Source organism: Sardina pilchardus, chromosome 1, assembly GCF_963854185.1.
Source record: "Sardina pilchardus chromosome 1, fSarPil1.1, whole genome shotgun sequence".
Lineage (NCBI taxonomy): Eukaryota > Metazoa > Chordata > Actinopteri > Clupeiformes > Clupeidae > Sardina > Sardina pilchardus.
Window position 1 is genome coordinate 33,742,303 of NC_084994.1, and position 17,119 is coordinate 33,759,421.

The 17,119-nt window shown below is 40.2% G+C and overlaps 1 long non-coding RNA gene across 1 annotated transcript; it reads left to right on the forward strand.

Moving 5' to 3' along the window:
• The first annotated feature begins 2,249 nt into the window (after positions 1–2,249).
• On the forward strand, positions 2,250–12,093 carry LOC134075198 (uncharacterized). The gene is made up of 4 exons (XR_009938027.1): positions 2,250–2,379; positions 11,146–11,278; positions 11,372–11,452; positions 11,613–12,093. It is a non-coding gene; the product is annotated as an uncharacterized LOC134075198 (long non-coding RNA).
• The last annotated feature ends 5,026 nt before the right edge of the window (positions 12,094–17,119 follow it).

The window sequence follows — 17,119 nt, forward strand, 5'->3', positions numbered from 1 at the left end:
ATCGTTTTGCCTTTCATTAAGTTCTTTACTTTCTTTTGTTTAATTACTTTGCCTTGTCCTCCGTCTAGTGCTCCCCCTCCCGACCAACGCGGTATTGGCTGTTCCAATAGAGTACCAAACTATATCTTGTTCCAATTGTGTATTACTGTTCTGGTGGTAACAACCTCCTCCTCCTTGTCCTCCTCCAGAGCATTAGAGCAGCGGCTCATAAGGGAAGTTCCTGGATCCGTCTTTGTGTACTGCACCGCGTATTGTAGTGGTAACCTGCACCTCACAATATTGATTGAATCACTTGCTTGTAGTGGTCGTGCCTATGTGTGTGCGTGTGTGTGTGTGTATGCCATTGACTGTAGGCACCAGAGTCCAGAGCACCGGTGGTGATCTTCACGCTTATTCCGGACAGGTAACCTACCTTGATAGCCTAGCATTATTGTTCTGTTGCCTTGCAATTACATTGTCCCTGGTAGCAGCCAATACCGTGTCTTCCCCTTTAAGCCAATCTGTTTCCTGGCACAAATTGTGCCTCCAGTATGACGGAGTGACTTTTTAAACTGTTATTTATTAATAAAGTACTGTTATTTTTCCACTAAAAGCACGTCTCTGTCCAGTTCATATACTGTGTATTTGGTATGAACCTGTTTGCCTAGATTGGGTATTCAGCAGTTAACGTTTGTATAATATATCTTGGTGTGTGAGGCACCAGGTGGCGTAGTCAGGTCAAAGTTCACAAGGTCACATATAGCACAGATAACCTTCACTCTTAAAACTAATGTGTTGGACACAACACAAACTGTGTTGTCCCTATCTGGACACGGAGATGTGTTATTAAGAAAACAACACAAGTTGTGTTATTTTCACCACATACAGTGACTGTGTAACAAATAACAAAAGCATTGTGTTGGAAACAACTCAGACTGTATTGTCCCTATCTGGACACAGAGATGTGTTAAGAAAACAACACAAGTTATGTTATTTTCAACACATACAGTAATGACTGTGTAACAAATAACAAAAGCATTGTGTTGTCCCTATCTGGACACAGAGATGTGTTGTTTCCAACACATTCATTTTGAGAGTGTTGTCGTCCACACCACTGCTGTCACACGTCTGACACCAGGTCAGTTCAGCCTCCATTGGTTCTGCTGTAGGTGACGGAGGTCAACGAGGTGGTCGGAAACATCAGCGGACCTGTGGTTGCTGTGGTTTCTGAGGTCGAGGGAGTCGCTCCATCAGATGAGGTAGTCAGAAGTGTGACTCCCATCATCCACCTCACAATTAGAAGTGAGCGAAGAGAGGACAGGTATGATACAAGCAAGGTCAAGGTCAAGGTCAAGCAGCCCTATCGATAGTGTGGAAAGCAGTCAGAGAGCTGATAAAGGCTGTTCTTAAGAATCTGATTCCAATATATGCGGTAGCATACCCGTAATTTCCCGACTATTAGCCGCGGCTTATACATTGATTTTGCTAAATTTCTTCAGCTATGAGGTTAATACAGGGGGGCAGTTAATATGATGTTAATATGGTTTTGTTTCTTTTAACTTGCATAAAACACAGTATGAGGGAAATTACTGTATGTCTCATTAGATCCTCCAAAATATCCTCTGCCATTATTTCTACAGCCACCAGACTAGGCGTGCCCAAACATTTGGTTGGTAGTGCATAAATGCAGAAAATATTTAAGCAATTGGGAGTGATCCGAATCACCGTCTGGATGCAGGTGGCGGTTATGTGTTCGCCTGGCAGAGATTTGCGCTCTCTGAGTGTTTAGACAGATAGATAGATAGATACTTTATTGATCCCCAAGGGGAAATTCAAGAATTTAGTTGTACACTGTCATAACTGTGAATGTGACAAATACATTTCTCTGAGTGCTTTTATATAGATAGATACTTTATTGATCCCCAAGGGGAAATTCAAGAATTTAGTTGTCCGCTGTTATAACTGTGAATGTGACAAATACATCTCTCTGAGTCTCTCCCTGGGCCTCCGAATCTGAACCCCTGCCCAGGCATCTGATCCAATAACATAACCTCATGTTGAATTCATATGATTGATCGCCTGTGTCATGGGAGTTGGCTGCTACTACTGTTCTATTGTTTTCAACATGTGTGGGTGAACATACAGTTAACCAGAATCTGTGGGATATTCCGAGTCTAAAAAAAAGAAAAAGAAAGAAAAAAGAGGCTGGCTGATGCAGCTCTAAGGACAACCCTCCTTCTAGTAGTGCTCCACCAGGGAGCTACCCTGCGAACGGCAGTGCCTTCTAGACGGCAACAGTAGTAGTGGCCACTTCAAATCGTGTCTGCATTGCAATGGCATTCACAGCCAAAACACTCAGTCTCCTGATTCTGCTGTTGGTTGTTTTCCATAGAGACCAAGGTAAGGAATGGCTTTTTACATGGATTGATTATTTCAGCATTCTTCAGTTGTGCAGAATATGTGCTGCGAATAGCATAGCAAGGACTTCTGAGTTCGCTGGGACTGGGACTATGATGACAGATGGTCTGTTTACTTCTCTGCTATAAATACTAGGAGTAACAGTATCTGGTGGTCGACACTATACGCAGTCATGTCATGTACATTTACATTGAGTACAAGTGCACAGTTCTGTATAATGTCCCTTTTACTCCCCATTTCTGAAACCTGATAGTCAAATAATTATTTTCAGTGGGTATGTCTCTGCATGCCCCTTTCCTTGCTTTCAAAAGAGGTGTGCATGTACTGTGTGTGGTTGGTGGTCATACTTTTCATTGGCCCTCTGAAAATGACATTCAAAATGGGGAGTAAAGGGGCAAATTCAGAACTGGGTACTGGTGTTCAGTCTTCTCTGTACAGTACATGTTTTCAGGTATGTGTGTGGGCTTTACCAATATGTGCTTGCATTTTCAATAAGTGTTTCCCCAATGATAACAGGAGATTTCTTTCTTTTCTTTTTTTTTTTTTTTTTTTTAAAGGTGTCTAATGTAGAATGCTGTGTATTGCAGTGATTCACAATAAGTGTGTTGCAGAATTGCAAACAATGTGCAAAGCAGAGAATGTGCCTAAGCTATGTTTACAGAGTGTTTAAGGTATGCTAGAAATTTAGGCATTGAGGCTTTGGTCTAAGCATTCGTTTTTATTACAGTGCATGCAAATGCACTGTTCTGTTCTTCCTGGGCTTCTTCTTATTACAGTGCATGAAAATGCACTGTACTGTTCTTCCTAGGCTTCTTCTTCTTCTTCTTCTTATTATTATTATTCCGCTTACCAAATTCATTTTTTCTATTCAGCTTGAACCGTTTAACTTAGAAACTTCATTCAAACGTCGCAACGTAGGTCTTACTGTAAATAGGGGAATGCTGCTATGTATTTTTCAACTTTATAACTTTTAGACTTTTTAAACTATAAATTAAAAACTATTAAAAATGTCCCCATAGACTTAACATTGGCCTCTATGACATCACAATCGGATCATTAAGCAATTAGAATCTTATGCCAGGTGGCCAGCTCCACCTGCAGCAGCTCTCTCTCTCAGGCTTTAAGCATACAATCTCTCTGTGAAGACTACATATCCTGTTGAACACTCTTTCCACAACTGTTTCAAAATAAAAGTCCTCACTGCAATAATACACTATTAAATCATTTAACCATTGAAACTACTCAACTATTTAACTGTTCAACCATTCCAACTGTCGGTTATCTTCAACTATGCCTTCAGTCAACTACATGAGACCTCCATAGAGAGCCGAAGTCACGCCCTTCTACTTCCGGTCTATGGGACCTATTTTACGATTTGTTATGCATGGGAGTCAATGGAGAGATAACAATTATTTTTTGGTCCCGTTCGAGTTGGACCGTGCATTTCACATATGATGTGTGGGAATTTAAAAGATAATTTTTCACATTAATAAAGTTCTGTTTTTCATTAGACTTTAAAAGTTATCTAAGTTTTGTGCAAATCCGTTCAGTGGACTACATTTCTCGTCTCAAACGATGCACGTCACCAACTGAGCCACCAACTAGCAAACGAGAGGCTGGCTAGTTAGCTAGCTATTATGCTAGTTAACGGTTACATCTTGCTGCCAGCTAAGTCACTTAACAGTAGTGTTTGTACAGTCTATGAATGAAATACAACTTATCTGATGTGTTTAATCCTCTGACGCATGATATTTTCAACGGCAAGGGGGAAGCTCAAATAAGACCTGTTGCTGGCGCCCGTGGCTGTGAATTGGTCTAACGTCACTAACGCGACTGATGTGTTTGTAGTCGTTGGAAACACGATCTTTCACAATGTTGTAATTCACTAGTTACAACATACTTTTCAAATGTCTTTACATGAAAAATTGTCATTAAAATTGACAAATATCATATGGGTAATTCAAGGCACAAGACAATCGGGACCAGAAAATAATTTATATTTCTCCATTGACTGCCATTGAAAAAAAATCCAAATATAGGTCCCATGGAGGCAATCGGAAGGGGCGGGACTTCGGCTCTCTATGTACATAGCAACCATTAAAATTAAGCGTTTATGACCGTTTCCATAGCAACCAACATTATTTTACTATAGTAACTTCTTTATTCCTGATAGTGGCAGCCATGGAAACCCTATCAACAAATGTTACAAAATAGAAGTCCTCAGTAGCAAGTTAGCTAGTTAGCATGGTTAGCATAGTTAGCATTGTTAGCATTTTTTAGCATAGCTGCTAGAAATGATTTGCTAAGTTAGCTAATCAACCTAGTTAGCATTGTTGACATAGTTAGCATAGTTACCATTTTTAGCATAACTGCTAGAAATCATCAACTAAGTCAGCTAATCAACCTGGTTAGCATAGTTAGCATGGTTAGCATTGTTAACATTACTGTTAGAAATCATTAGCTAAGTTAGCTAATCAACCTGGTTAGCATTGTTAACATAGTTAGCAGTGCTAACATTGTTAGCATTTTTACCATAACTGCTAGAAATCATTAGCTAAGTTAATGATTACCATAACTTAGCTAATGATAACCAATGGTTATCATTGTTAGCATAGTTAACATCTGTTTACAGCATCTGTTTCTAACATTTGTTAGAAATCATTAGTTAGGTTACAACTGGAATGTTTAAGCTTTAAACTGTCTACCTTCACACTATCAGCTTTCTTTAAACTCTGCAACCACCATGTTTACCCTAGCTACACCTTAGTAACCATATCTACATTATCTATCTATATATTTTTTTTGCATTTTCATGCACTGGTAATTCCTTGGAATTGCATTTCTAGTTATTATTATTCTCCTAACCAGGTCCTATTCAGCTTCAACCGTTTAACGTAGAAACTTGGTTCAAACTTTGTTACGTAGGTCTTGAAAATAAGACTAATTGTATGTATATTCAGTTCTGTAAACTTGATACTTTTTGAAATATTAGCAAAATATTTTTCCCCATTGACTTTTCATAGACCTCTGAAGCTGCCCTGTTTGCCCATATAAGGAGATCCGGGAGTTAATTGAAGCCAACTGCCCATATATGGCAAGCTTTTTTGTAGGCGAACTCGCACTGCACTGCTGATTAAGCTGATTTGCACCTGTGTCAAGAGCCAGCTGCTCAAGGCCCTATCAAGTTTAATTGACAGCCAGTTAAATTGAACCTGCATTATCAGCTCTCTCTGTCTACCCATTCACTCATACACACACACACACCTGACTGCAGCACTTCATATATACCACACTTCTCCATGCACTCCACAACATTCTCACCTTAACCTAACCTCCATTTCACTGCATCATAGAAAGCCATGCTCCTTACATCCACACACACACACACACACACACACACACACACACACACACACACACTCACACGCACTCACACTCAGAGGTGGAAAAGTCAAGCTTCAGAGAGTAAAAGTCCAATCACGTATTGGTTCTATCTGTGCACTTAAACACAGGTGATCTCACCAATTAGCTGCTCTGCCTGGCTGAAGAGTTACTACTGAGAATCAGCTGGTTGGTTGGACTTTTCCACCTCTGCCCCTAAGCCACATACATATAACACACTGCCCCCCCCCTTTCCCTCACCTTCCTCTGTCCACAACTGTTTGTAAATTTAAGTTTGTTTCACATTTTATCTTATGTCTTGCTTTTGCATGCACTGGTAATTTCCTCGAAATTACGTTTTCTAGTTGTCTAAGCAATGGGCAAAAACTGTAAATTGAATGTAAGGAAAAGCTCAGACAGGTAAATATACCAGAAACCAGAATATATTGCACACAACAGTACTCCTGAAAACAAAGTTTTTTTAAAAAAAATTCTTCATTCACACACACACACACACACACACACCACAGTCACTGTGCGCATTAGCAACAAGTGTCTTCAATTTGGAGTCGTTGTGTGTAATAAATGACGCCAGGTGTGTTCATTGTGTTCAGTTATTGCTGACTGTGGCAACCATTTTGCATCACATGAGCTTTCATTTGAGAATATGTTTTGCAACATGTGTTTTAGCAAGGAAAAATGTGCTTAGATTTATGAGAACGGAGGCTTGTGTTTTGTGAATTGTGTTTTCATGTGAAATGTGTTTATGATATTGAAAAATTATGGCTAGATTTAGTGAATGTGTTTAAACAACTGGTCATTTGGTTTAGAGGATTGGCTTTTGTGTTTTAGCATTTGAGAAAAACTGTAATACTAATGACAATAATAATACTGTTTATTCAGAGAAATTTGACTGAGATGACATGCAGAAAATTCTAATATAATTCCCAGTGCACATGAGGTGGGTTAGATACGTAGATATAGATAGATACTTCATTGATCCCCAAGATGTAGGGGCACACCACCGCTCAAATATGCGCCACTTCACAGTATAAAGAGACTGGGTTGATGGCACTCTCACACTTTGTATTGTATTGGGTCTGGCATCCCTGCAGCTAATAACACCAAACTCGTGCATGAGTTGTCATCTACCAATCAGCATGTAGAAACTGGTGCCGGACGTTACAACCATGTAACACCATGTTTTCAAAAATGTTGGCGCCAAATGCCATGCTATCTGGCTAAAGCCAGAGCCATAGAAAGAGAGAGTTGCGACACGCTTTGATGTCGCCGCCACACGATCAAAAGTTCCAAAAAACCTGTGCTGAATGGCTGAATCGCAGGAGGGTGAGATGTACTTCTGGATGCTGGAGGGTGTAATCAATTAACTCATTGGCGACTGACCAAGAGATTGGCTGTTAATAGTTCCAAAACTGCCATAACGCGGAATTAGCCTGGAAAAAACGCTGCCATTTTTTCCTATGGAGGTCTATGGGAGTGTCGCCACTCTGTTTTATCTACCGCTCTGGCTGAAGCTAACCCTCCAAATCCTGACCCCCCCCTGCACACACACACTCTCACTCTCTCTCTCTCTCTCTCTGTTACGAGCATCAGGGAGCTGCTATCAATATGCAGGAGACTCTGGATGTCTAGCTAGATAGAGTGTACACAGAATAGAGTAATGTGTCAGTAAGCAGGCTAATAGACCGTGAGCCAGGGCCTCAAATTATGGAAACCGTTAGGTGGCCGTTACGCTAAGGTGGCAAAGGCTACCATACCTTTTCTGAAAGCCTGGAATCTCAGCTTTTCAATGACGTATGATGGCCATCTGACAAGAGTAGCTGTTTTGAGTTATGACACATAATGTAAACTAAGGTTAAATAAATAATGTGTATAAATCAAGCAGAACACTGGAATATTTTATTTTGTTATGTTTGGTATCATTTTAAAGGGGAGACTCTGAGCTTTCATTTAAATCCTTTTGTGAACATTTTGGATAAGTACAGCCAACCCTGGAGCTCTTCAAACCTTTAATCACACACATTTCCCTACCATTTCCCTGCCATTTTTTGTCTTTTAATCCTGTGGCACCTGGGAGCATCAGAGAAACAAAATCCAAACACTGAAATACTGGCATGACCCTAAGGATTCAGGAAATGTATCATTTACCCATATTATCTGATTTGGAGGGGGTGATTTACAGTCTTGTATCAGAGATGGTGTTTTTTCAAAGACATAAACAGTAGTGTACTATTACCCTTAGGCTAATTTGTTGATATGTCGAGCTGAAAGTCTGAGGTAAATATATTTTAAATAATAATTATTGAATAATTATTGATAATTTTGAAAAAGTTGTTATTCAGCATTCTCAGCATTTTTAGATGGTTAAAAAGGTCCTTAATACATATCCACCACATATCATTTATATCAGGTCCCCACTTTCTTGGAATTTACATTAAAAATGTAATGCCTTGTTCTCAGGCAAGCAAATACACGTATACACAGGCTGCGATACTGTAAGTGCATTTGCAGGCCATGGTAAAGTGTTAGCCCTAAAACTTTTTCAGAAGAATTAAAACTTCTTGAGACCTTTCAGAAGGTTGGGGCAGACTGGGCAATGACACCTGAGTTGTATGCAGCCTTAAAGGAGTTCACATGTCAAATGTACAGCTCCAAGTCCAGAATCACCAACATCAATGAAATGAGGTATGCACTTGTTTTGTGCAAAGAAAGGCGTAGAATCCTGGCAGTTAACTCCATGCTCGGATTCTTTCAGGAAGCACGGTCTCAGAGCTAACTATCAAGGTGCTATCTGGAGAAGATGCCTCGAGAACAACCCTGAAGTTCCTTCCCCAGTTGAGCATGGGTGGTCTAGACTGGACCAAGATGGTGACTTGCAGCTCTCCATAGACTGGTTCAATGTCTCCATTGGTCCACAAGCAGTACTTGAGTTTCTGTCCTGCTCATGCAAGAGGGACTGTGTCACTCCTCATGTCAGTGTGTTGCACTGTATAACAACTTTTTAAAAATTATCTGTATCAATAATTATTATTTCAAATATATTTACCTCAGACTTTCAACTCGACATATCAACAAATTAACCTTAAGGGTAATAGTACACTACTGTTTATATCTTTGAAAAAACGCCATGTCTGATATAAGACGGAAAAAAATCAGATAATATGGGTAAATGATACATTTTCTGAATCCTTAGGGTCATGCCAGTATTCCAGTGTTTGGATGTGTTTGTGTTTCTCTGATGCTCCCAGGTGCCACAGGATTAAAAGACAAAAGATGGCAGGGAAATGGCAGGAAAATGTGTGTGATTAAAGGTTTGAAGAGCTCCAGGGTTGGCTGTACTTATCCAAAATGTTCACAAAAGGATTTAAATGAAAGCTCAGAGTCTCCCCTTTAAAATGATACCAAACATAACAAAATACAATATTTCAGTGTTCTGCTTGATTTATACGCATTATTTCTTCAACCTTAGTTTACATTATGCGTCATAACTCAAAACAGCTACTCTTGTCAGATGGCCATCATACATCATTGAAAAGCTGAGATTCCAGGCTTTCAGAAAAGGTATGGTAGCCTATAGCCCTATTCGCACGGGATTAGTATTACCTGTGGACCTCTGGTCATTTTCAAAATATCGCCCCACCTCTGAGAGACTTGCAGCGCATTCGCACGGGATAAGCAAACTCTGTAAATTACTCTATTTTCACTGACATTACACCCGGATATGTCGTATGCTAACGTCCAAAAACAACGCAGAAAGTAGAAAAGATATGCAATTGCAATAGCAATCACTGAGATGCAGATTCGCACGGGATTAGTATTATCACCGGACGTCTGTGTCTGGCGAAATACAGTAGGTAATTTGCGGCGGAATTTTTACTTTACAAATTACAGACATGGCTCATTCGCACGGGACTAAGATCTTAGGCATTCTCCGCAATTATCACAAATCACCAAAGGTCCACAGGTAATACTAATCCCGTGCGAATAGGGCTTTTGCCACTTTTTCGGTAACGACCAACCCCTCTGGCTCACGGACTATGAGTTACTGGCATCACTGGAAATGAGTGACCCTTACTTTAAGTTGAAAAGGGGACTTTATGTTGGATTGTCAAGTTTCGCTGGGCGCGAAAAGGTTGTTCTTATGTTTCTAAAGGCCTATTCGGACGGGATTAGTTTTATAGGGGGACGTAGAGTAATGCAGGTTTATCATATGACCTCTGTAATATAAATGTCCAATTCGGACGGGACTAGATATCGCTGTCATTTTACTTGACATGGGAGGAGTACCTACGTTTACGTTCTGCCGTCACATCTTCGTCGCCGTGCACGTGATACTTTGCGTCAGGTACGTGCGGCATTTCATTTTCAGATTTGAAAGACTACACAAGTTGGTTAACTAGCAAACGTTAGCTTTATGTTATGCCATACGTAGTTTGAAATGGCTAACAATATCAAGCTATTAGGCAAACTAGCTAACGTCCTATTAGGAGCTGCACTGCATGTTATGTTTTCATTCAGACTATGGTGGAATTGTTTTCAAATCAGGATGTGACGAAATATTACAGACATCTTTACATAGGGTTGCGTTCGCACGGGATTAATGTTACCTAAGGTAATTTCTCCGGACCGTTTTACGGAAGGTAAAAGTGTCTGTAAATGTCACCGACATACTCCGTTATGTTTACTTACATGGCGCGTCCGGACGGGACTACATTACCTGGTAATTATTACTTTACCTGATGTCACCCCATAAAACTAATCCCGTCCGAATAGGCCTTTAATCGGTCATGGATGTGCTTTGAGCGTAACATCCTTAAAATCAATGTCTACATCTGTCATTCCCTTTCAAGGTATACTATGCAGGATTGGCGATTTCATCGCCGGTTTCGCTTTCACTTTTCGTTTTCGCTCGTTTTATGCTTGCATATTTCTCTGCAGAGCTTCCCCTACAGCTTTAGCGTGTATATTTTACAAAACTCCTCAATCGGTCAGTCTGCCGTGCCTTTTCATGAGACTTTACATGACACTTCCTGGAGTAGAGCATGGGTGCGTGCCCGAGGTCTCCTGAAGTTGCAAGCGTGGTTCTACCTCTACAGACCACTAGTGCGGCCGGAAAAAAACACTGTTTGACCGGTAATGACTCATTTAATCATATATAACAGTATGGAACGAATTGATTAACTGAAAAACGTTGCATAGTAAACCTTTAAAAATCACTCCCTCCTACTCAACAGGGTCTCTCTCTGGATGGTTTCTCCTTTGTAGAGAGGCCATAGTGGCATCCATTTGAATTGGACAAATTAAATGATAATAAAATATGGATGCTCTCTCTCTCTCCCACTGTAGTATTGGGTTTGTCGGCCTCCGGGGTTGGCGGCAGCTATTGCAGCTGTGTGAACAACGCCAAAAACTTGCCCTGGGCGAAGATAAGAGAATTCAACCTCACTGACAAAAACGATGTATGCAATACCCAGATAACGTAAGTTTAGTCACTGCAGACTCACAAAGCTTACATGATCAGATGGTCATTGACCCACGTCTTGTCACATTACTCAGTGATTAACCATTTCAGAGTCCGAATGGCGTCTGGAGATATGTTTTGTGTTGATCCCGATCAGCCGCTGGGTAAACACTTTCAAACCTGCTGGAAAAGGTAATCAGTGCTTCTTGACCTGAACTTCACATTACTATTGGTATTTCTTTTGTCATTTAAACAGTAGAAACTCAATTTGAAAATCATTTTTTTTTGCTGAAACATCAAATACTCTGTCAGAATGTTAACTAAAAGTCTATGTTTAATTTTCCTCCTCCAGGATCAAACGTATGGAGATATTAAAACCCCGGTGTCTTTTCAACCAGACGAGAAAAGATTTACGTCCGAAGAAGTTAACAAATGTTGGGGACGTTGGGAAGAAACTACAGAAGAAGAACAAAACATCACACAAGAAATAACATGTAACAGTTTGTTACACCTATTGTTGCAAAAGCTCAACACATCGGTAACACTTTACTTGACGGGTGAGTTCATAACACTCATTCATAGCAGCTGTCATAAACTGCACATAAGAATTCAGGACTGTTTCATGAGACATGACTCAACATTCATACCAAACCTTTCATGAATGTGGAAGACAGAACAACGACAACTTGTCAAAGTAAAAGTCCAATAATTGTAAAGCAGCATTGCCGTTTTTGGTCTAAACCTTAGTTTAATCTTTCTAGCCTTTGTAAATATTTAACGAATATATTATGAAGTCTTTATCGAATGTCACTTTACTATGCAAATTGTGACATATTTGATTTTTTTATTAATCAAAAAGTATTTGCTTGACCACGTTCTGTCTTTTTCGCTGTGGACTAGCCCATTGACTTAGATTTTAGATTAGTTTATTTTGACAAGTTGTCGTCGTTCTGTCTTTCACATTCATGAAAGGTTTGGTTCTGTGAGCCATGTGAATGTAAATGTGAACTCACCCGTCAAGTAAAGTGTTGCCTACAATTCTAGTAATAGGTGTATTATCATATTACATTATTTTTGTAATGGGGGCAAAATGTTTGTTTTGACATTTACATAAAGCTTACAGTATATGAAACATATTTTATTATTATCTATTAAACTATTGCAACTATTCAGTGCAGTATTGCTATCACGATATTAATTTCATCCAAAAATGAATAATTCCGTTCATTGTAACCATAGACTACGCAAACAGGTTTGCAATACTGTCTTTGTGAGCATTCTATTATTATTTTGTGATTTGTACTGTTGTGTTTGTTACAAACAAAATCAGGTAACCATGTACACTGACAAAACAACAACAACAACAACAACAACAAAGCTGAATTTACTTGATCTTATTGTGTAGATTCTGTAGAATGAATGTCTAGTCCAGCATTAGTCTTTATAAAATTGATTCATGCCATGGTTTTCCCAGTTTGATCAAGTAATTCCAATGAAATTGTTTGAATTAGGTTTAAATGAAATACGATTTTAATTCCAACATTGTGTTGGCATGAGAGCAGACATTAGGATGTACAGTAGTAGTATTGCAACATCAATGTCAAAGGAGGATCATTTTGATATTAAAGATTTTATCGAAGTTGGAAACATGAGCCATGGAATTATTGACCTTGTGCATGCATGCTCAATACCTAACGCTATCTTGGTGGGCACATAAATTATTCAGCTGAGAGGTCCACACTCCAGGATTTAAAAGACCGTGGCGCGGGACATGTTTTGAAGGCTCTATATGCGGGAGCAAGCGGGATGAGAGAGGGTGCTGGAGAAACAGATGATTCACTGCACTCCGGCCAATAGACATAACATAGGGGCTGCCGTGGCCTACTGGTTAGGGTTGCCGGTTCGATCCCCGACCAGTCCATGGCTGAAGTGCCCTTGAGCGAGGCACCTACTGTAACCCCTCACTGCTCCCCGAGTGCCGCTGTATGAAGGTAAGTAAGTAAGTTACTTTATTTGTCCCCCAATGGGGCAAAATGGGACACGGACACACACACACACACACACACCACACACACCACACAGTTTAAGAGGTTGCCTACCTTGCAGCCATAGTTAAAAAAAACAATACAAATCAGACAGTGTTCCGAGGGCAGCCGAGCAGATTTTTCATCTTCATGTGTGGGTTCTCTCGGTCAAGATTTATAAAATCTTTGTGTGTACCCTAGGGTTGCCAACTGTTCCGTATAATAAGGAATCGTCCCGTATTTGACACCTAAAAGTCTTGTTCCGTATTGAACTAATACTGAACGCTCTTTGTTCCGTATTTTTGAGAAACTGCTCGATGCACACATACTACAATTAAAAACACACACACAAAAAACTCCCTGACACAACGTGGAGCTTGCTGGTCCGCAAGACATGAAGTGAGGTTCGGTGCTTCACCTGATAATTAGCTGCGCAATTGATCTGCATCAAGCAACCGCGGCCCGACAGAAAAGAAAACAAACGTTTCTGCAATCAGGAGGAAATGCTTGCTAGTTTGATGTGATTAAACATAGTCATACAAATAAGTAGGCCTATGTGGTATGAGTGTTCATTGAATGCATGCATGTGTGCGTTTGCACGACAGAAACTGAAACTACACAATAACGTTGTTGGCAAAGCTCCGCTTCAACCTGTAACAACATTTAACAACGTGGATTCTTGCAACTTCCATGGAAACAGAGCAGAGACTGTACAATACATTGTTTAGCATTGAGTATTGTTTAGTCAAATTTGAATATAGGCTTACATGGTCAAAAGAAAGATCTCCAGATAAGTGATTACGCCTGCTCGGCCGTTTACCATAGACAAAAGTTGGTATTATGTTTCCTTGATCTTTACATTCAGGCATTCAAATGAAATTTCATTATAAAGCATATCATTTTTTTCTCCATTTGCCTACCAGAGTATGATGCTTCCATGAGGGAAACATCCCAAAACAATAGCACCCATATAATCGCTGTTGTTTTCAGAAGGATTTCTCATGCAACCATGCAAAAGCAATGAACTATTGTAAATATATGGCTCATGGGAACACAATGAAATGGTGAAACCAAAGCATATGGGTACAGCCAACGATTGTTAAGGTGGAGCAAGAAAATCACAGTTCTATAGAGTTAGGAATGTGAATTCTGGGCACAGTTTCATGATCCTCTAACCCTTCTGACCATTTCAAGTACATTGTTTGTGTTTTTGAGCATTCCAGTCTGGTGAAAATATATCAAGTGTGCGCCTGTTGTTTATTCCAGTGGCGGACCGTCAGGGCCTTCAAGGCCTTCTCTGAAGGCCTAACTATTTCCAAACGAATGAAAAATACTAGTGTCTTTAATAACATTTTACTTAACCATTTATTATTTGCTCCTGCTTCTCCTTCCCCGATCGTTCTCGACTACTACCGCTGTCGGCTATGTGATTTGATTGACAGACTGTCTGAACAAATAGCGAGAGTGTGCGATATATTTTCATCCAATCCCATGAGTTCCCTTGTTAAGGCCCGCATCAGGCCTTCACAAGGAATCTCTGCGTTTACGGTACCTAAGCAACCATTAGAAATCATATATTTGGATTCGGGTTGATTGATGGCTACATCTGACTAATTAGCCAATCAAATCGACCTATTATGGCGAGGTAGGCAGGTCTGACTGCAGCTAGGCCTGCAATGTTCTAAAAGAATACCCGGAATCGTTCATCACAAATGTTAACGCTGTTTGAGGCGTTCACTGTCTATGGCTTGACGTGAGGAACATCTTGTGCCAGTGTCAGAATCAGACTGGACTTCAATGGATAAATAAATGTGTCATACTGACATGACTATGGTTATAGTTATGAATAGCAAATAAACCATTAAGCAAAAATAATGTAGCTGGACTAGCAGATATCGATAGTGCTACACATAACGTCAGCTATAACTCTGCACGTAGCTGGTCACTATGCAGGAATTGGTAAGTTTTGTTTCATGTTTATTTCATAACATAAGACTTGAAATATATGCTTGTTATCTGGCCCTTTACTATATAACAAACGTGTTTTAGTGCTGCTTGGTTACGACTAGATTGTTAGCTTGGTACGACTAGATTGTATGCTAGCTTGAAGTTGTGTGCGAGTTGATGAGACTTTGGTGAAGCTGTCGGGATCGGCATGTCAAACTGTCATTTGATTCCCTGCCCTCCAAGGTCTGGTTTACTGCCAGTCTACTGCCCTGCTAGTTTAGTCCGACTTTTGATCTCTTTGAGTTTTGTGGAAATTATTGGTGAAATCCGTGGCATGGCCATAACGTGAGCTGGCAATTAATGCATTTTGAAGTAGCCAACAAGCAGTGGCAACATTAGGGCAATACGTTTTGTGACTTCTATGTTTAATATCATGGGTGGAGTGACATTTTCTGTTGAGACATTTCTCATAGTGTACCGTGAAGGTTTGGCAAACACTGTAGCAAAGATACTGACTCAGGGCTCAAAATTAGCACCAGCCATCAGCCAAATGCTGGTAAATTTTTAAGTTGGCTGGTAGATTTCAGACAGTAAAAACATTTTTCCTATTGAATGGCTGGTGGATTTCACCAGTTCATCTGTCTCTGGCTGGTAGATATTCACATTTCAAAAAGTTAATTTTGACCCCTGTACTGACTGTAGGATAGCCTAGCCCTGTAGTTCCACATGACTAGCTTTTGAGTAGCCTAATCGGAGCAGCAGCGAAGCAACCTAAAATAATAGCACCGTACACGCTACAGCTAAATAGAAGAGCTCTAGAAACAGTCTGAAACAAGTAAGCCGATGGCCTAAATATTTCAAGTAGGGCCTAGTCTGCTCAAACCCATGCTGCTGATAAGGATAATGGCCAGGTCCCAATAAAGATGTTATGTTTACCATTAAACAATGCGGAATTCAGCTCGGACGTATTTGTTTATGTAACGAAAATAGTGATACACCGACTCGCGTTAGAAAGAGAAAACGTTTCTCTCCCACTGTGAAATGCAGGGAAATTGCACATTTTAACCTTGTAATGTAAAAAAAATCTGCGGGGGGATCCCCCCGCAACGCCCCCCTAATTTATTTATTTTTTGACAAAAAAATAGTCATTATTGAAGGCCTAATTGCTGAACTCACGGTCCGCCACTGGTTTATTCTAATGCTATTAGCCGGTTGCCATGTGTACACTCTACCTCGACAACACATTCGCTGACCAGCTGAACCAAATCCTGCTATGTAAACTAATGATGATCAGGTGGCGCTGCGGTAACTTAATGAGAGCAGTGACATATGTCTTCCTCCTGTTCTGACCCATCATAATTCATTTTGTGAAGGAAACAAGAAAGGAATGCAATGCCGATCTCATCACCATACAATTTTCAGAATTAAATCATGGGAGTTTTACCGGACTCGAGGCGCACTCCTGTCAAGTAGGTTGTTAACTGTAAGTATGTTAGTCATGGCTCAGGCAAATAGTGACATGAGCCGTGTAAAACCCAACCCAACTACTGTACTTTGCCCCTATACCTAACAGGCAGGGGCTATGTGCGGCGCGGAAGGTTTTGCCGCAGTAATGGACACATACAGTACCGTACAATGCAAACAAGCGTCGTGTTCAGCCAGATTTGCACAGCACTGGAAGTCGACCTAAGGTTGTTTGTACTGTCTTCTAACCATTTCCTGACACCATTGACGCTTTCCGGGTGTTCCATAAATGGAACAGTTACCCCCTACCCTCAATATTCAAAGTAATTTTATGCGTCATATTGTTGTGTAGCTTAGACATATTATCTACCATTTGAAATCCTGGACTGTTGAGAATCCATACACTACAACATCTTTCATTTTA